We start from the raw sequence: 21,910 nt of genomic DNA, 5'->3' as shown, positions 1-21,910 counted from the left end.
CCATCAAATCTTTACCCAAAAACATGAAAACTTCACAACACACAACTTAACAGAAAATCTCATGAGCTCTATTAGTATAAGTAAACAAACCACCACTTTAATGTACTATAATGAACTCATTATTTATTTATATTGGTGTTAAACCTACTGTATTCCAACTTCTGTATGGTTCATACCCCCTGATACTAGCCATAGATGCATCAAAATAAGCAAACAACACACGAAAAACAGAATCCGTCAAAAAGAGAACAGTCTGTAGCAATCTGTAGGTTTCGAATACTTCTGTAACTCAAAAAATTCTGAACAATTAGGGTGAACAGGAAAATTTGTATATTGATCTACTGAAGTTGGAATTGGTATTTTATCGCTATCTGGTGAAAAATGAAAATTATTTTCGTGAGCGCATACTTTCTGTTTTTATCAGCAAGATCAAACAACAATCACCCAAGAAGATCCTAAAGGATTTACGTGGCAAAAAGACTAATTAAAATATAAAAAACATAATCATAACATAGTCTAGATAAATTATTTATTACTAAACAGGAATAAAGTAAAGAACAAAAATAAAATTGGGTTGCCTCCCAACAAGCGCTATCGTTTAACGCCCCTAGCTAGGCATTGAGATTTCAATGATGCTCACATGAAAGACAAGAATTGAAGCGCAAAGAGAGCATCATGAAACATGTGAAAAACACATCTATGTCTGACATACTTCCTATGCATAGGCATATTATAGGCAAACAAATTATCATAGCAAGCAAAAACTAGCATATGCAAGGAAGTGGAAAGAAACAATAGCAATCTCAACATAACGAGAGGTAATTTAGTGACATGAAAATTTCTAGAACCATATTTTCCTCTCTCATAATAATTACACGTAGGATCATAATCAAATTCAACTATATAGCTATCACATAAAATTTTCTCTTCATGATCCACATGCATGCAAAGTTGACACTCTTCCAAAATAGTGGGATTAACATTAACTAAAGTCATGACCTCTCCAAACCCACTTCTCTCAAAAATTTCATAGGATTGAACATTCTCCAAATATGTGGGATCTAAAGTTGACACTCTTACAAACCCACTTTCAATAATATTGCAAACACTATTATAAATCTCATATTCATCATGGGGCTTAAATAAATTTTCAAGATCATAAGAAGCACTATCACCCCAATCATGATCATTGCAACAAGCAGAGGACATAGCAAAACTAGCATCCCCAAGCTTAGGGTTTTGCATATTATTAGCAGAATTTACATCAATATATTTTATAATAAAATCATTGCAATCATGCTTTTTATTCAAAGATCTTTCGTGAATCGCTTCATAAAGTAATTCATCACACTTTTCAGATTCACGAATTTCAAGCAAAACCTCATAAAGATAATCTAGTGCACTCAACTCACTAGCAATAGGTTCATCATAATTGGATCTCTCAAAGAGATTAGCAAGTGGATGAGGATCCATAAACTTTTGGCAAGCGAAGATGCAAGCAAAAAGAAGGTACATGGTAACACAAGATCGAACGGAAGAAGGGCGAAGGAAAAGGGAAAATCTTTTTGAAAATCGTTTTAGAAGTGGGGGAGAGGAAAACGAGAGGTGAATGGCAAATAATGTAATGTGAGGGAGAAGAGTTTATGATGGGTACTTGGTATGTCTTGACTTGGCGTAGATCTCCCCGGCAACGGTGCCAGAAATCCTTCTTGCTGCCTCTTGAGCATGCGTTGGTTTTCCCTTGAAGAGGAAAGGGTGATGCAGCAAAGTAGCGTAAGTATTTCCCTCAGTTTTTGAGAACCAATGTATCAATACAGTAGGAGATAACACACAAGTCACCTAGTACCTACACAAAAAATCAAGAACCTTGCAACCAATGCGATAAAGGGGTTGACAATCCCTTCATGGTCACTCGCAAAAGTGAGATCTAATAAAGATAGTAAGATAAATATTTTTGGTATTTTTGTTGTATAGATTGGAAAGTAAAGATTGCAAAATAAAATAAATAGGAAACTAGAATTGTAGATCGAAAACTTATATGATGTAAAATAGAAGATTATATAATGGAAAATAGACCCGGGGGCCATAGGTTTCACTAGTGGCTTCTCTCAAGATAGCATATATTACGTTGGGTAACAAATTACTGCCGAGCAATTGATAGAAGAGCGCATAGTTATGAGAATATCTAGGCAATGATCTTGAATATAGGCATCACGCCCGTGTCAAGTAGACCGAAACGATTCTGCATCTACTACTATTACTCCACACATCGGCCGCTATCCAGCATGCATCTAGAGTATTAAGCTCATAAGAACAGAGTAATGCATTAAGCAAGATGACATGATGTAGATGGATAAACTCAAGCAATATGGTATAAACCCCATCTTTTTATCCTCGATGGCAACAATACTATACGTGCCTTGCTGCCCCTACTGTCACTGGGAAAGGACACCACAAGATTTAACCCAAAGCTAAGCACTTCTCCCATTGCAAGAAAGGTCAATCTAGTAGGCCAAACTAAACCGACAATTCGAAAAGACTTGCAAAGATATAAAATCATGCATATAAGAATTCTGAGAAGAACCAAATATTATTCATAGATAAACTTGATCATAAATCCACAATTCGTCGGATCTCGGCAAACACACCGCAAAAGTACATCGAATAGATCTCCAAGAAAATCGAGGAGAACATTGTATTGAGAACCAAAGAGAGAGAAGAAGACATCTAGCTAATAACTATGGACCCGAAGATCTGTGGTAAACTACTCACATATCATCGGAGAGGCTACGGTGCTGATGTAGAAGCCCTCAGTGATTGATTCCCCCTTCGGCAGATCGCCGGAAAAGGCCCCAAGATGGGATCTCATGGGTACAGAAGGTTGTGGCGGTGGAATAGTGGTTTCGTAGCTCCCCCTGATATTTTTAGGGTATAAGAGTATATTTAGGCGAAAGATATATGTCGGTGGAGCTCCGTGGGGCCCACGAGGGTGGGGGGCACGCCTATCCCCTTGGGCGCACCCTCCTGCCTCGTGGCCGCCTCGCCGAGTTCCAAACATCAACTCCAAGTTTTCTAGATTGCTTACGTTCCAAGAAAGATCATCGTGAAGGTTTCATTCCGTCTGGATTCCGTTTGGTATTCCTTTTCTGCAAAACACTGAAATAGGCAAAAAACGAAAAACTGGCACTGGGCCGTCGGTTAATAGGTTATTCCAAAACTAATATAAAAGAGCATATTAAAGCCCATTAAACATACAAAACAGATAATATAATAGCATGGAACAATAAAAAATTATAGATACATTGGAGACGTATCAAAGATCATGAGGATGTGTCGGTTACCAATTCAGAAGTTGAAAGTGTGATGAATCACCGGCGGTGGAAGGAATCCCTGCCCCAAGCAGTCTTTACCGACCAAGAATTTAATGCTTTCAATTTGGTCGATGGATACCTCGGAGCAGCCCGAGCAGTACTCGAGGGAATTGCCAATCTTCTATCAAGCGATATGCAAGTAAGAAATGGTTTCCAACAGCCAAATGTTAATACTAACCCAGTAGCCCCGAGCCTTGAATCTGGCGGGACGACCGAGTTAAGGGTCGGAGAATCGTGTATCGCTGCCTGCATGCCTTAAAGGACCAGAATAAAAAGTTACCCGAGGACCTTGAGGCAAGCCGAACACAATTAGCTGATGCGAGGGCCGAATTGGAAGCGGTGAAAAAGTTCACCAGCGAGGCCCATAGCACCCTGTCCAACACCGGCTTATTTATAGCAGCTGAATCCATAGGTCAACTTCAAAACAACTTGGATGCCGCCAAAGAATCCCAACGGTATGCTGAATCACAACATCAAGCTGGTGTGCGGGTTTTAAAACAAAGCCACGAGGAAAATAACCAGCTGAAGGAGGAGAACCAGCAACATGCTAAGGAACTGGAGAGTTTAAAGCTCAACTAGCGCAGGCTCTGGGAGATAACCAGAGATTGAAAAGCGGCATATTCAGTAACTATCACTTAAGCATTGGGTGTAAATGGACATCCGCAATGATCCATTATAACAAATGTGTCATGCTTGATGCTAGGTCTCCTGACTGGTCTGCTCGGAGAAGAGGCAAGTTCTTTCGACGGAGATCTTTTAAAAGAACCGTCTATGATTCATGAGAGAGCTCAAAAAGCTATGAAAAGAATGGTGAAGGTGCTATGGCCGACCGAAGCGGCGCCGGACGATATGGCTGAACTAGCGAAGCGCTTTAAGGGAGCTCGGGATGGCTAGAAATATAGAAAATATCAGCTTGTCGGGAATGGGTGCAAGAAGCATGGGCCATGGTGAAGGCCCTATTCAGGAAACTTGAGCCGGATTATATGGCTCGTGTTGGACCAGTAGGGCTAGACAGACAGGAAATACCTCTTCACTTGGTTTATGACCAAGTGATGCATGCAGCTCGACTCACCCAGCAGGATTGCACCTTGGACAACATAATAGACAATGTGGACAAAGAGTGATATGTTTGATTCTATGTATCTATGTATGTCGTGGGAAACCACGACCACCTATGGGGCCATGAGCCCCTTTGTGGTTCGGTAGGGGACGGGCACGTTGCACAAAGATCGGGAAGTGTAACACAGCACGACAAAGATCACACGGGTGGTTTTACCCAGGTTTGGGCTGCTGCGAGGCGAAAACCCTACTCCTTCTTAGGAGGATTGATGGTGGATTATGGTTGAAAACGCAACGCTCCTGCCCGGCAGGGTTGCCTTGGGGCGAGAGCGACTATGCGCGTATGAGTATTCGAGGGTCTGAATCCTTTCTACCATTGACATGGTCCTCCTTTTGTAGATCAAGGGGTCACCACAGTGGAAAATCAGTCATTACACACTAATTAGATAGCAAACAGTGCTATCATACCTAACTCTGCAGGCAGATAGAGCACATGAAATGCGCCGCTTGGTGTCACATCACAGCGTGCTCGGCAAGCCTTGCCGGGCTCTTTTGCCAGCTTTGCGCCTGCATGCTTGACACGTCTCAGGACGAGTGTCATTTGGAGGTGTTTTCCGTAGGAAGTGGCTGTCATGTGGCAAGAAGCAGCCACTTAGTCACTTAGGGGCTTGACACCGCACTGATCCATGACTTGTGTCGCTGTGAGGTGGAGTGGTGAAGCTTTGGCGGGGTACTCCGCCTTCCTGTGCTTGGCAAGGCTGCCGGGGCGGTGTGGAGGCTTGTCTTCATGGAAACCTCGTCCTTGCCAGCTCGCCTGCCTGGCAAGGGAGGTTTTTCCCTTAGTGATATCTTGTCTCTCTGGCTTGACTTGGTCTTCTTGATCTGCACATTGGTTCTTCAAAGAACTAATCTCTAGTGCTTGGTCTGATTTTGGGTGTTGCAATCTTGCCCTTAGGCCTATGCATAGTCTGGGCAATAGACCCAGGGTTTGTTGCACTGAAAATGTACTTTACATCAAACATGCTCGATCTGCACTAAAGACGTTGTCATAACCGGCCATCGGCTTCGACCTCCCTGACCAGGGTTGGGGAGAGTTCCATACTATGTGACATGATGTAAACAGGAAATTACTTCAGGTAACCAGGCAATCCGGCCTTTAGGTACGAACAGACAAAAACATGCACAGAGAATTATGTTATATTACTTTTTAACGTAAGAAACATCTTCTGAAGAAAATAGTTCCTCCATGGTTCATTTCTTCAGGTTCCATCATGCTAGTATAGAAGTTTGTATTCAGATACTCGAAGTATGTGAGTGATTGGTGCGAGGGGCCGAATCCCCAAGCATTGGTGGCGAACACTAGGAGTACTTATAGTATCCCTCATTGCCAACCCATTATGTTCTTAAGAACGCTAGCTTTCGGCTTAACCCGTCTGAGTTCCGGACGTGGCTGACCCGGTCGTAACAATCATAGAGGTGCTCCCTTTACCCCCTAGCCAAATAATCGAGAACGTAGGGAGTAAGCACAGGAGCCAGGAAACCTAGCTTGGCAAAAACTGAAGTCAAATCGGTGCATATGATGGCTGAAGAGGTATTTGGGAGAGTGCAAACTTCGACAGAGGCGATTACGTGCACGAAAAATATATTAATTAGCTACTTTAAAGGAGCCCCTAGGTTAAATATGGGCTTTACATTTGAAAATTGTGTGATGAAAAAAGGGCCTAAACTGAAATCGATGTATTCAAACAAGGCCGGAGAGATTCGGATTCTCCTGGAAGAAAAAGGGAAAGAAAAATTTACATGGAGGAAAGGGATAGTTTGACTGACGTGACCGCACTTAGTCATAGAAGCGTCGGAGTTGAGCTGCGTTCCAGGGGTTTGGTTCGAGGCGCTCGTCGGCAGGGTTGCGAATGCGATACGCTCCTCCTGCTAGTATTTTCATCAATTATGAAGGGGCCCTCCCACTTGGGCGAGAGTTTGTTCTTTTGCTTCTCTGGGAGGCGGAGGACGAGTTCTCCAAAGTTGTATGCCTTCGCCCGGACTTCCCTGCTCTGGTAGCGTCAAGCCTGTTGATGGTAAAATGTAGAAAGAGCTCTAGCTACATCCCTTTCTTCTTCCAAGGCATCTAGGTCATCCTACCGATCCAGCTTGTCTTCTTTTTCTTTGTATATGCGAACTCGAGGTGCGTCGGGAATGATTTCACAAGGGAGGACTGCCTCTGTGTCATACACCATAAAGAAGGGTGTGTATCCCGTTGACCGGTTAGGGGTAGTGCACAGTCCCCATTGTACAGAGTCAAGCTCCTCCACCCAGTGACAATCAGACTATTTCAAGGAACGAACTAGGCAAGGTTTTATGCCGCTCATAATTAGTCCATTGGCCCGTTCAACTGTCTGTGGTTTGTGGGTGGTACACCGAGGTGTAGTCGAGCTTGATGCCCATACTAGCGCACCGGTCCTTGACTTCTTGGGCCGTGAAATTGGACCCATTATCCATGATGATGCTGTGTGGGACACCATAACGGTGTACCACGCCGGATAGGAAATCGATAACTGGTCTAGATTTTGCCGAGGTAACAGGCAAAGCTTCAATCCATTTAGTAAATTTATCGACCATAACTAGTAGGTACTTCTCTTTCTTGGTTCCCCCTTTAAGTGGTCCAACCATGTCTAGCCCCCAGACTGCGAAAGGCCAAGTAATTGGTATAGTCCGGAGAGCCGTTGGGGGCATATGGATTTGATTTGCAAAGAGCTGGCATCCAACGCAGCGTTGGACTAGGGTGCAAGCATCCGCGTGGGCAGTGGGCCAAAAAAATCCTGCTCGGAAAGCCTTGCCAACCAGGGCCCGAGCTGTCGTGTGATGGCTGCCCATGCCAGCATGAATTTGGGCCAACAATTGTTGCCTCTTCTTCTGATATGCAATGCTGTAAGACTCCAGTGGTGCTTTTCTTGTATAGCTCCCCCTCGTGGACCTTGTAGGCTTTAGAGCTCTGAGTTATGCGTCGTGCCTGGCTCTAGTCATCATGGAGCTCTTGCCGTTGGAGGTAGGCAAGGAAGGGCTCATTCCATGGTGCAATTATGGACATGACCTCATGAACCGAGGTGGTTTCTTCGATTGTCCAGCCGCCAATGATGTCGTCGTCTGGCTCGATGGCCGGAGGGACGATTTGTTCGGGTCCGTTGATTGCTACATCCTAGTCCCTGTCCAGCCACACCACGGATGTCTTGAAGAACCGCTCTAGAAAGGTGTTTTCAGGGACAGGGTCGCGTTTGGCGCCCATGCGGGTGAGGATATCCGCAGCTTGATTATTGTCTCTAGAGACATGGTGAAATTCCATGCCTTCAAACTAGGTAGATAATCTTAAGACGGCATTTCGGTATGCCGCATTTGGGTCCTTGGCATCAAACTCACCATTGACCTGGGAGATGGCGAGGTTGGAATCACCTCACACTTCAAGTCGTTGAACACCCATTGATGTTGCCATCCGAAGACCATGCAATAGGGCTTCGTATTCGGTTGCGTTGTTGGAGTATGTGTACATGATCTGTAGTATGTACCGAATAGTGTCGCTAGTGGGGGACATAAGGATCATGCCAGCCCCCAGTCTGGCCAACATTTTTGGAGCTGTCGATATACATTGTCCAGTGCGAATAAGTATTGTATCCCGGGGAAGCTCAACTTTTGTCCATTCGGCCAGAAAATCGGATAGTACCTGAGACTTGATAGTTCGGCATGGCCTGTACATGATTTTGAAGGGCAGCAATTCTATGGCCCATTTGGAGATGCGACTAATGGCATCCCTGCTATTAATGGCGTCATTTAAGGGTGCTTCAGATACCACTGTGACCGAACACTCTTGAAAGTAGTGTTGGAGCTTGCAGGATGCCATAAAAACTATGTATGCGATCTTCTGATAGTGCGGATATCGGGAACACGGGGTGAGCAGTTTCGATACATAATAGACATGCCTCTATAGCGTGAACTTATGTCCTTCTACCTCTCATTCCACCACGAGGACAACACTCACGACCTAGTTCGTGGGTGAGATGTATATCAACATAGGCTCGCCCACACCTGGAGTTGTCAAGATGGGATTGCCTGCTAGTAGAGTTTTTATCTCTTACAATGCGATGTTTGCCTCATTTGTCCATTTGAAATTTTTGGTTTTCTTCAGTAGTTTGTAGAGCGGCAGGGCCTTTTCTCCAAGGTGAGAGATGAAATGGTGGAGAGCGGCAATGCAACCGGCCAACTTCTGGACGTGTTTGAGCTTGGTGGGTATGGCCAGCTGGGACAGAGCTTGGATTTTAGCTGGATTGGCCTCCATCCCTCTGTGGGACACAATGAATCCGAGCAGTTTTCCGGCGGGAACTCCGAAGACACACTTATCCAGATTGTGCCGTATATTGTATGTTCTCAAATTTTCGAAGGTCTGGTGGAGGTCGTCGACCAGCCGGCTGACATGTTTGGTCTTGATGACCACATTGTCCACATATGCTTCGATTGTTTTACTAATTTGGGTTTCCAGGCATGTTTGAATCACGTGCTGATATGTTGCGCCTGCGTTTTTTAACCCGAAGGGCATTGTGTTAAAGCGGAATGGGCCATAGGGTGTGATAAACATGGTTACTGGTTGGTCCAATTCCTTCATCTTGATTTGGTGATATCTCGAGTAGGCATTGAGGAAGCATAACGAGTCATGTGTGGTGGTGGCTTCAATGATCTGGTCTATTCGGGCCAAACAGAAGGGATCCTTGAGGCAAGCCTTGTTGAGGTCTTTGAAGCCGATGCATAACCACCTGGATTTGTCTTTTTTGGTACCATGACCAGATTTGCCTGCCACTCAGGGTGTTTGATTTCTCTGATGAATCCGACTTCAAGTAACTTGGCTAATTGTTCTCCCATGGCTTGATGCTTGGGTTCGGAGAATTGGCACATCGTCTGTTTAAGTGTCTTGAAGCCCTTAATTATGTTTAGACTGTGCTCGGCCAGCCTGCGTGGGATACTGGGCATGTCCAAAGGGTGTCAGGCAAATATGTCCCAATTTTCACGCTGGAATGTGTGCAATCACTACTGCAGGATGCTGCTAACGCGACACTACGATCAGAGACCCTTTGACGAAACTATGTGCGATGCATTAATCACAAACAGTGATGTAAAAAATGTAAAAAAAGATGCAAAACGTTTGCGATGAATGATACATCAAACACGGTTCAGATTTTAGTTGCGTGTGCGATGAGGGGCATACGGTTGATCTGTACGAACTGATTGTGATGAGAAAGAACAACAGAAACGGGCAGCCAGATCAAGGTGTGTGCGATATACGCCATACAGTTCACTCCGATGAACCGTTTGCGATGATTGAGGTGAACACAAACGATTCGACGTAACAAGATGTGTGTGATATCCGGCAAACAGATCGGTAATCAGAATTGTGTGAGATCATTATAAACAGCCCATACAGTCTTTTTTGTGAATTGTGTGCTCATTAGGGCACACAGTTCAACAAACCAACCTGTGGGCGATAATGTAGAAGATCTCTATCGAATACATATTACTAACCATCTGCGATGAGATTGACAGGATAAACAGAGATATATATACAGTCTGCTTAATTTAGTCCTTCTTCTTGTTGTTGTTGTTGGATGGCCCTGCGATATCGTCTTGTCGAGGATGCTTCTTGCCGCTAACCGTTGGCTTTTCATCGCCGCCGCCGTCATCATCGTTGCTGTCGTCATCCTCCTCTCCATCATCGTCGTCCTCTTCTTCGTCCTCCGACGGCTCCTTGTCCGTCTAGTTGTAGTCCGACAACTCCGAAGGTGGCGTCCCTTCCATGAACCGGATACAATCGAGGTCTAGGCTCGACGCCGGACTCATGGAAGATGAGCGGGGTGATTATGATGTTGACCTATCATCAGGCGCCAGACTACTGGCCGAACTGCCATCCTCGCTATCGCTCGACATGGCTGCAGAGCTTGTGCCAGTGTGTAGCGCGGCCTGCCAGGGACGATGAAGATGGTGCACACTTAAGCGAGGTATGCAGAGAAGAGGAAGTGCCAATTTAAGCGGGGATTGAAGTGGGGGTTGATGTATTATCTAACTGCTGATATAATTGACCGCAATTATTTGTACCCAATCGCTCCAAATTCCCGGGGTTGCGCAGGACTCCTATTGGCTATTTGGCTGGTTTCCTTTTTTAGGACAAAAACAAGGAACGAGTTTTGGGATTATGCATGGGTACCGGTACGAACGGAGTAGGACAGTTGGCAAGCAATACATTGAGCTCTTCTTATTGATAAAGCCAGTAATAATCAAACTAGAAAGGAAAAGAAAAATATCTGCACGAATCTTCGCGTAACATAAATGGCATAGGACCTAGATGTGCATTACTTAGAGCAAATCTTGATGTGCTTTAGCAATACTGGCAAACAAAACCCCTAATCATCATTGCAAACAGCGCATAGAACATGGCTAATGCGACAACCACAACTACACATGCTAGTTCCTTCTTGTCTCTTGCTTTCATCTGTTACCTGTGATTAATTCTTTCTTGCTTCATCGTACTGATTGTACATTCCATATCAACCAATTTCTTCTTCAGCTTTACGTTATCTTCTGCGAGCTTGGTGATAACACTCCGAGCCCTGCCATACCACTCTTCATCCAGCCAGTTAACAAAGGCATAAGCAAAACAAATGTATCCAATTTAGGCAGCATCATATTCTCATGAACATTAGAATGGTTACAAAGAAATGAAAGTACCTGATAATTCAATTGGCGTGCGCGAGCTCTAGTAATTGGTCTAGTATGTATAGCAGCAGGTGATGAGGACATGACTACCTTGGATACGACCAAAAATATTGCATACATGCATATTTGTCAGGTGATTTCTAATGCAAACTATTCAATAATCTATTTATGTTATCCAGAACAAAAATACTTCACACACTTTTGTGTTTTGTCTAATTGCAGGTGTATGGGACATTTGTACAATCCACATATGAAGATAAGGGAAAAGGAGAAGTTTATGTTGTGTTCAAAAAGTCTTCTCACGTCACTTTTGGGCCAAGAGAAGATAGAGTCCAAGTCTTTCACGTTCTGGATTCAGATTCGGACTGCATAGACATACCTGACTCAAAACGCCAACAACTTTTTCATACGGACTCCGAATTGGGTGATTTTTTTGTTGGAAACTAGATTTCGTGCTCTTTCCAACACAATTGGATTCACCTTCAAATTCGTCCGGAGCGTTGAGTTATGGACGAAACAACCTGACATTGCAGCAGAATCCGAGTCAAACTACAAGCCCAAAGGTGTTGCATCACCTCCACTTGGGCCCATGAGCCTTGTCCGACCTAGGGTTAGTTTTAGGATGCCTTGGGACGTCCTCCCACCTCCTTGGCCGCCACCCCTTGCTCCTATATAAGTAGATCCATCTAGTAGCTTTTTCCTTGGGATTTGTTTAGTTAAAAGTTAGCCATTGCAACTTCGTGTACTTCGTTTGTGTCCAACGACCAGACCAAGACCGCTTCCGGATCCCCACCATTATCAATACTTCATATATATTTGCGATATTCAGATTGCTTTATCATATTCTTGCTCGTTCTTCGATTGCTTGCGGGAATAGACCTTCGTGGTCAGGCTGACCGTGCTTCCAGCATCGTCAGTAACCTCGGGAGATTGGTTTAGCGGTTGCTAAGGCGCAATGTCGTGCACGTTTGTAGTCGGATTGTCAAAGTCGTCTCCACCAAATCGATAGTTATCATCCCATCGAAAGATCGGGACCCTCGCCTCTATCAAGTGGTATCAGTTTTCAGGTTGCTCGGTGAGAATTTCCAGTTTTCCAAGATTAGATTTATTTTCTTACCTATTGTCCAAGAAAAAGCCACAAAAAAGAGTTAGATCTATTCATCCTTGGTCCAAGCCAGTCTGAGCCTTTGCAATTTTCTTTTCATTGCTTGCATAGTTGAATTATCGGTTGCATCGTCGTGTCGAGTTGCTGGTCTTAGTGTCTAGTTCGTTTAGAGTTTCGAGTTCTGTTCACATTAGTCACGCCACCGCTGCATCATTATCTCTTCCGCTGTCCACCACTCATCCATCAATTTCCACCACGTGCTACCCACCATTCATTGTCATAATAATAGTTGAGATCGTTCACATCTTCGCTTGATCCAATCTGCGTCTTATCTAGTTTGTTTTGGAAAGAGGGAGAAAAAAAGAGAGAAAAAACGAGAAAAAAAGAGAAAAAAAGTCATAGGAAAAAAGGAGAAAAAAAATCAAAAAAATCGGCACAAACTTTTTCAGAGGAAAGTTGGAGACAAAGTTGTTGATATATCCTGCTTGGCTATTGTTTCACATCATTATCTTTACTGCCGTTGTGATCTTCACTTATATCTTGCTGTCCAGAGCTACTTAGTATCCTTCATTGATACTAGTTGTGCTACGACGTGACCTCATTAGTGTTCTAGGCTCGCATCTCTAGTTCGGTCTAGCCTAGGACCAGCACAGTACCGTCGTTGAGCGTTTATTCAACATTGCATCTCTGAATTGATTATTGCTAATCTTTTGCTACCATATATAGCCAACCCAGCTCCACATATTTCTGCACCGTGTATACGTACGTTCCCCTGGCAATCGCTTTACACAATCTTCAGAGTTATTTGACACCGTTGGTTGCCTGTCACCACCTGTTGCTTGGTAAGAACTTGTAAGATATTGATATTTGCTTTACTGTGAGCGCTTTACCACCACACCCTAGTAGTTCGTAGGAACATTATTCTTGAATTTTGTTTCTTGTTTCTACTAATCATGACAGGTTCCGAAGATAGAAGTTCTTGGACGACGGACACATCTTCACCATCACGAGAGTTGGGACAACACACACAAGCACATGGTCAGGTTATCTTTTTATCGTCATTTGAGGGTAGATTTAATCCTACTACATATCCAGCTTGGGAGCTTGAAGTAGAACAAGTTTTTAGTCACCATAACTTTTTTGAACTTGAGCGAGTGCGAGCAGCCACTAGAGCATTTACTGATTTTGCTTCTGTTTGGTGGAGTGTACATTGTAAGGAAAACATTGATAACCAACCCACAACTTGGAAAGTTTTGAAAGCTGTAATGAGACAACAATTTTTCCCTCCTTATTATCGTCGTGAATTGCTTTGCAAATTTGAACAATTTAAACAAGGCAACAACACTGTTCATGCTTACTACCAAGAGTTCAAATCTTATATGCATCATTGTGACATAGAAGAATCTGAGAATGATACAATGAATAGATTTTTTGGTGGTTTGAACCATAATATTCAGGCAAGATTTCAGTATATTCCTCGTTGCATTACTGGTATGTATGTCCGTGCCTGTACCTTTGAGAGACAGATACAGGAGGATGCATTAGGTGACTACGACAACTACTATTCTAGTTCATGCTCACCACCGCCGGTGGGTTCCTCCATCATTGCACCTTGGATTATGAGCGTGGCATCATCTCAAGGGTATGGTACATTGTCAACGTCCGTACCTACATCAGCTACATCTTTGCCACAAGCTAACAGTAAAGGTATTGATGATATAACTTCACATGAGAACCTGTTGATTTGAGCACACCACCTATTTTAGAGAATCCTGTTACTGTCATGAATGCGTCATGTGATCAAACAACTGAAATATCAACAATTTTGAGTGCACCCATTGAATTAACTGTTGATGCAAAAGAACTAATGTTTAATCATTTTGATATGGCCTCCAATCTTGGTGATGATTCTGTGTCCAATGACTTATTGCATGTTTGCTTATTTAAGCATGTTGTAGCATGTAAATTTGATGACCAAAGTTGGGATGGTTTAATGATGAACATTGCGAATCTTTTGAAATGAATAAGAGCTTCACTTATATGTGCAAACTGAGTTCTAATATTTTCATGCCTTCTACTTCTTGTGATAATTTTTTGGCTTTAGTTTTTATGAACTATGAAAGTTACTCATGTATACATGTGTCATACGTGCAAAAATCAAGGGAAGTTAAACTGGATGACATATACATATACAACATGTACACCTTGTCTCTTTTGTTAGCCACATTTCAGATTAAGCAACGCCGAGGACGGCTTTGTTTTCAAAAAGGGGAGGATGATGAGGACATGACTACCTTGGATACGACCAAAAATATTGCATACATGCATATTTGTCAGGTGATTTCTAATGCAAACTATTCAATAATCTATTTATGTTATCCAGAACAAAAATACTTCACACACTTTTGTGTTTTGTCTAATTGCAGGTGTATGGGACATTTGTACAATCCACATATGAAGATAAGGGAAAAGGAGAAGTTTATGTTGTGTTCAAAAAGTCTTCTCACGTCACTTTTGGGCCAAGAGAAGATAGAGTCCAAGTCTTTCACGTTCTGGATTCAGATTCGGACTACACAGACATACCTGACTCAAAACGCCAACAACTTTTTCATACGGACTCCGAATTGGGTGATTTTTTTGTTGGAAACTAGATTCCGTGCTCTTTCCAACCCAATTGGATTCACCTTCATATTCGTCCGGAGCGTTGAGTTATGGACGAAACAATCTGACGTTGCAGCAGAATCTGAGTCAAACTACAAGCCCAAAGGTGTTGCATCACCTCCACTTGGGCCCATGAGCCTTGTACGACCTAGGGTTAGTTTTAGGCTGCCTTGGGACGTCCTCCCACCTCCTTGGCCGCCACCCCTTGCTCCTATATAAGTAGATCCATCTAGTAGCTTTTTCCTTGGGATTTGTTTAGTTAAAAGTTAGCCATTGCAACTTCGTGTACTTCGTTTGTGTCCAACGACCAGACCAAGACCGCTTCCGGATCCCCACCATTATCAATACTTCATATATATTTGCGATATTCAGATTGCTTTATCATATTCTTGCTCGTTCTTCGATTGCTTGCAGGAATAGACCTTCGTGGTCAGGCTGACCGTGCTTCCAGCATCGTCAGTAACCTCGGGAGATTGGTTTAGCGGTTGCTAAGGCGCAACGTCGTGCACGTTTGTAGTCGGATCGTCAAAGTCGTCTCCACCAAATCGATAGTTATCATCTCATCGAAAGATCGGGACCCTCGCCTCTATCAGCAGGGGATGTGGGTGTAACAATAGTATTGATGTCCTCATCATCCCCCCCTTCTTGAAATGAAGTCGTCCGCGACGAAAGCTCATCTTCCTCACCCAAATAAGGCTTCAAATCTGCAATGTTAAAAGTGGGACTAACCCCAAAATCTACAAGCAGGTCAAGTTTATATGCATTATCATTTATTTTCTCTAACACCTTAAAAGGACCATCAGCATGTGGCATTAGCTTTGATTTGCGCAAATAGGAAATCTATCATTACGCAAATGTAACCAAACAAGATCTCCAGATGCAAACACAACATGTTTTCTAACCTTATATCCAGCAAGTTTATATTTAGCATTGATACGCTCAATGTTTTCCTTAGTTAACTCATGCATTTTTAAAATCAATTCAGAATGTTCTTTAGCATCAAAATTAACCTTCTCCGAAGATGGGAGAGGCAACAAATCAATAGGTGCACGAGGTAGGAAACCATACACAATTTCAAAAGGGCACATCTTAGTAGTAGAATGCAATGAACGATTATAAGCAAATTCAATATGAGGTAAGCATTCTTCCCACATTTTCTTATTATTCTTCAAAACAGCCATAAGCATAGTAGACAATGTTCTATCGACTACTTCAGTTTGTCCACCAGTTTGGGGGTGGCAAGTAGTACTAAAAAGCAGTTTAGTCCCCATCTTAGCACATAAACATCTCCAAAAGTGGCTAATGAATTGAGTATCACGATCTGAAACAATTGTATTTGGCACACCATGCAAGCGAATAATTTCACGAAAGAACAAATCAACAACATTAACAACATCATTGCTTTTATGATATGGTATAAAGTGTGTCATTTTCGAAAAATCAATCAATGACAACAAATATGCTATCCCTCCCCTTCTTTGCTCGAGGTAAACCTAAAACAAAGTCCATAGATATATCCTCCCAAGGAATACTAGGTACAGGCAAAGGCATATATAAACCATAAGGATTGAGTCGTGACTTAGCTTTTTGACATGTAGTGCAGCGAGCAACAAAACACTCAACATCCCGTCTCTTCTTTGGCCAAAAGAAATGTGTAGCAAGTATGTATTCCATCTTCTTCACGCCAAAGTGTCCCATTAATCCTCCTCCATGCGCCTCCTGTGATAGAGGCGAGGGGCCCGATCTTTCGATGAGATAATGGCTATCATTTTCGTGGAAGTCGACTTTGCCGATCCGACTACGAACGTGCGAGGATGTCGTGCCTTGCAATCGTTAAACCAACTCCGAGAGGTTATTGACCACGCCGGAGCATGATCAACCTGACCACGAGGGTCTATTTCCTGCAAGTAATGAAGAACAAGCAAGAAATTGAAATTGCAATCTGGATATTGTGAATATAAGAGGAAAGCTCTATTGATAAAGGTGGGGTTCTGTGACGTCTTGGTCTGGTCGTTGGACACAAACGAAGTACGCGAAGTTGCAGCTATGGCAAACTTTTAATCTAAACAAAACCCAAAGTCTAAACGATGCCCTAAGGGCTGTATATATGGAGGAAGAGGGGGGAATTTCGTGGCCCTTGGAGGAGGGGTCCGAAACCAACCCTAACTCTTGTTTCCCCACACATACGGACTCTAAAAATAGCCTATACTTTAGTATTTCAAAACTACATGGGCCTGGCCTAATAATAAGGTGACGCAGCACCTAGAATAGCCTCTGGACGAAATTTATGAAGTGGCATCTTGTATATTTCGTCCAAGGCTTCATGCGCTCCTTATGGTGGCTTCAAAGTCCTGAAATCATCACTTCTAACTCCGTTCTGGATCCCCTTGCGCATGCCACCATCTTCATGCTTGGTCTTGCTCCAGTGTTCATCCCTCTTATCCATGCCAGGCCCTTCATTTGTAAGCAAAACAAATGTATCCAATTTAGGCAGTATCATATTCTCATGAACATCAGAATCATTACCAAGAAACGGAAGTACCTGATAATTTAATTGGCGTGTGCGAGCTCTAGTAATTGGTCCAGTATGTATAGCAGCACGGGCAGTGGGTGTAACAATGGTATTGATGTCCTCATCATCCTCCCCTTCTTGAAATGAAGTCGTCCTCGACGAAAGCTCATCTTCCTCACCCAAATAAGGCTTCAAATCTGCAATGTTAAAAGTGGGACTAACCCCAAAATCTGCAGGCAGCTCAAGTTTATATGCATTATCATTTATTTTCTCTAACACCTTAAAAGGACCATCAGCACGTGGCATTAGCTTTGATTTGCACAAATTAGGAAATCTATCCTTACGCAAATGTAACCAAACAAGATCTCCAGTTGCAAACACAACATGTTTTCTACCCTTATCTCCAACAAGTTTATATTTAGCATTCATACGCTCAATGTTTTCTTTAGTTAAGTCATGCATTTTTAAAATCAATTCAACATGTTCTTTAGCATCAAAATTAACCTTCTTCGAAGATGGAAGAGGCAAGAAATCAATAGGTGCACAAGGTAGGAAACCATACACAATTTCAAAAGGGCACATCTTAGTAGTAGAATGCAATGAACGATTATAAGCAAATTCAACATGAGGCAAGCATTCTTCTGACATTTTCTTATTATTCTTCAAAACAACCCTAAGCTTAGTAGACAATGTTCTATTGACTACTTCAGTTTGTCCATCAGTTTGGGGTTGACAAGTAGTACTAAAAAGCAGTTTAGTCCCCAACTTAGCCCATAAATATGTCCAAAAGTGGCTAAGAAATTTAGTATCACGATCTGAAATAGTAGTATTTGGCACACCATGCAAGCGAATAATTTCACGAAAGAACAAATCAACAACATTAACAACATCATCGCTTTTATGACATGGTATAAAGTGTGCCATTTTCGAGAACCTATCCACGACAACAAATATGCTATCCCTCCCCTTCTTTATTCGAGGTAAACCTAAAACAAAGTCCATAGATATATCCTCCCAAGGAACACTAGGTATAGTCAAAGGCATATATAAACCATGAGGATTGAGTCGTGACTTAGCTTTTTGGCATGTAGTGCAGCGAGCAACAAAACGCTTAACATCCCGTCTCATCTTTGGCCAAAAGAAATGTGTAGCAAGTATATTCTCTGTCTTCTTGACGCCAAAGTGTCGCATTAATCCTCCTCCATGCGCCTCCTGCAACAACAAAAGACGAACGGAGCTAGCTGGAATGCATAGCTTGTTAGCACGAAACACAAATCCATCATTGAGAACGAACTTGTTCCAAGTTCTCCCTTCCTTACAATTCTGCAATACATCTTTAAATTCACCATCATGCACATATTGATCTTTGATGGTCTCCAAACCAAATATTTTAAAGTCAAGTTGTGAAAGCATAGTATAACAACGAGACAATGCATCAACAATAACATTTTCTTTACCCTTCTTGTGTTTAATGACATAAGGGAAAGTCTCAATGAATTCAACCCATTTAGCATGTCTACGGTGCAGTTTTGCTTGACTTTTAATGTGCTTCAAAGATTCATGATCAGAATGTATAACAAATTCCTTGGGCCATAAATAATGTTGCCATGTTTCTAAGGTCCGAACAAGAGCATATAATTCTTTATCATAAGTAGAATAGTTCAGACTAGGCCCACTGAATTTTTCAGAAAAGTATGCAACGGGTTTGCCATCTTGTAATAACACACCTCCTAATCCAATTCCACTAGCATCACATTCAAGCGCAAAGGTATTATTAAAATCAGTAAGTTGGAGTAAAGGAGCATGTGTCAACTTATCTTTCAATACCGTGAAGGCTTCGTCCTGTGCGGTACCCCAAACAAAAGGCACATCCTCCTTTGTATGCTCGTTGAGAGGTGCAGCAATGGTGCTGAAATCTCTCACAAAACGCCTATAGAAACCAGCGAGGCCAAGAAAATTCCTCACTTGTGTAACCGTTTTGGGCTGCGGCCAACTCTCAATGGCTTCAATCTTAGCTTTATCAACTTCAATTCCCTGTGGAGTAACAACATAGCCAAGAAAAGATACTCGGTCGGTGCAAAAGGTGCACTTTCCAAGGTTACCAAACAAACGTGCATCACGTAGAGCAATAAAAACAACACGTAAATGTTCCAAATGTTCCTCCAAAGATGTGCTATAAATCAATATGTCATCAAAGTAAACTACCACAAATCATCCAATGAAAGCACGTAAAACTTTGTTCATTAGTCTCATGAAAGTACTAGGTGCATTAGTTAACCCAAAATGCATGACTAGACACTCATATAAACCAAACTTAGTTTGAAATGTTGTTTTCCATTCATCTCCCAATTTCATACGAATTTGATGGTATCCACTACGCAAATCAACTTTGGAGAAAATTGTAGAGCCACTCAATTCATCGAGCATATCATCTAGCCTAGGAATAGGATGACGATAATGAATAGTAATATTATTAACGCCTCTACAATCAACACACATACGCGACGTACCATCCTTTTTAGGCACTAGTATAATAGGAATAGCACAACGACTAAGAGATTCGCGTATGTAACCTTTGTCGAGCAACTCCTGTACTTGATGCATAATCTCCTTCGTCTCTTTTGGATTGGTACGATATGGTGCACGTTTGGGTAGCGATGCACCGGGAATTAAGTCAATTTGATGCTCAATCCCTCGAATAGGTGGTAATCCCGGTGGAACGTCTTGTGGGAAGACGTCAACGAACTCCTGCAAAATGTTAGTGACAGCAGGGGTCAAAGAGGAAGGCACGTCCTCGAATGAAAATAATGCCTCTTTGCACACAAAAGCATAGCAAACAGATTTGCTGAAATCTAGCTCATCAATATCAGATTTTGTGGCAAGTAAACATGCACTTTTCAATTTAATTTCAGAAGCAACACTAGATGGTTTATTATTAGGTTTCATTTGTTGCTCAAATTCTTTTGCCACAATCTGATTTTCACTCTTATTTTTCTCCTGTTTTGCTTTATTAGCTCTATTAATATCATCTTTCAAAATGGATTCAGGAGTCATAGGAAGCAAAGTAATATTGCTATCCTTATGAACAAGAGTATACTGATTATTTCTACCATGGTGTACAGAATTTTTATCAAATTGCCATGGTCTACCAAGTAATAAGGAACATGCTTGCATGGGTACCACATCACAATCAACATAATCAGCATATGTAGAGATACTAAAATGCACACGAATAGTACGTGTTACCTTAACCTTGCCGCTGTTGTTGAACCATTGGATGTAGTACGGATGTGGATGTGGTCTTGTGGTGAGAGATAGCTTCTCCACCATCTCCATGCTAGCCAAGTTGTTGCAGCTCCCTCCATCTATGATGACACGAACAGAACCTTCCTTCACAACTCCCTTTGTATGGAACAAATTATGCCTCTGATTTTGCTCAGCTTGTGTAACTTGCACACTCAAAACACGTTGAGCAACTAAACATTCATACATGTCAGCATCTTCAGCAGCCATGTATTGCGTTTCACGATCAGAATCATCTCCACCGTGTTCTTCATGTGTAATAAGAGCCAAAGTCTCCTCATCATATTCACTAGCAGACTCATACCCACCATCCTCAGTAGCAATCATCACACGCTTAGATTTACATTCTCTCGCAAAATGTCCTCTTCCCTTACAACAACAACGAATAATATCACTTGTGTGCCCTGTTGATGCCATGGAAGAAGAAGAGCTCTGCACAGGCCCGGCAGGTGTGCTCTTGGCAGATAGTGGTGGTTGTGCCTACTTTCTTGTATCACGGTTGGAGGTGGCACCTGATGGAGATGCTGGAGCAGTGGAAGCAGAGGATGCACGTGGTGTCCATGATGAAGATCGACCTGCAGAAAAGTTAGTTCACGCCAATGCCTGTCGATCCTGCACTTCACATTCAGCTTTACAAGCAAGATGGAATAAACGAGGGATATTAGTATACTCCTTATACTCTAGAATGGTCTAAATCTCTCTATTTAATCCACCCATAAAACGTGCAAGCATAGCTTCATTCTCCTCAACAATACCACATCTAATCATGCCAGTTTGTAATTCCTGATAATATTCTTCTACAAAAAAATTTCCTTGTCTTAAACGCTGCAATTTTTGAAATAATTCACGCTGATAATATGGTGGAACCCAACGAGTACGCATATCAGTTTTCAAAGCAGCCCAAGTAGCTGGAATAGGATATAATCTACAATGCTCAGACCACCAAACACATGCAAAACTAGTGAAAGCACAAACAACAACAGGAACACATCTCTCCTCGGGATATTGTAAACATGTAAATCGTTGTTCAATTTCTAACTCCCAAGTAAGATATATATCAGGAACATATCTACCCTCAAATGGTGGAATATTCAATTTCAGTTTAGGGAGATGGTCATGATCTCGTACCTCATATGGTGGTGCAGCCCTACC

Source organism: Triticum aestivum, chromosome 6A (genome assembly GCF_018294505.1).
Source record: "Triticum aestivum cultivar Chinese Spring chromosome 6A, IWGSC CS RefSeq v2.1, whole genome shotgun sequence".
Lineage (NCBI taxonomy): Eukaryota > Viridiplantae > Streptophyta > Magnoliopsida > Poales > Poaceae > Triticum > Triticum aestivum.
This window is presented reverse-complemented; position numbering follows the sequence as displayed.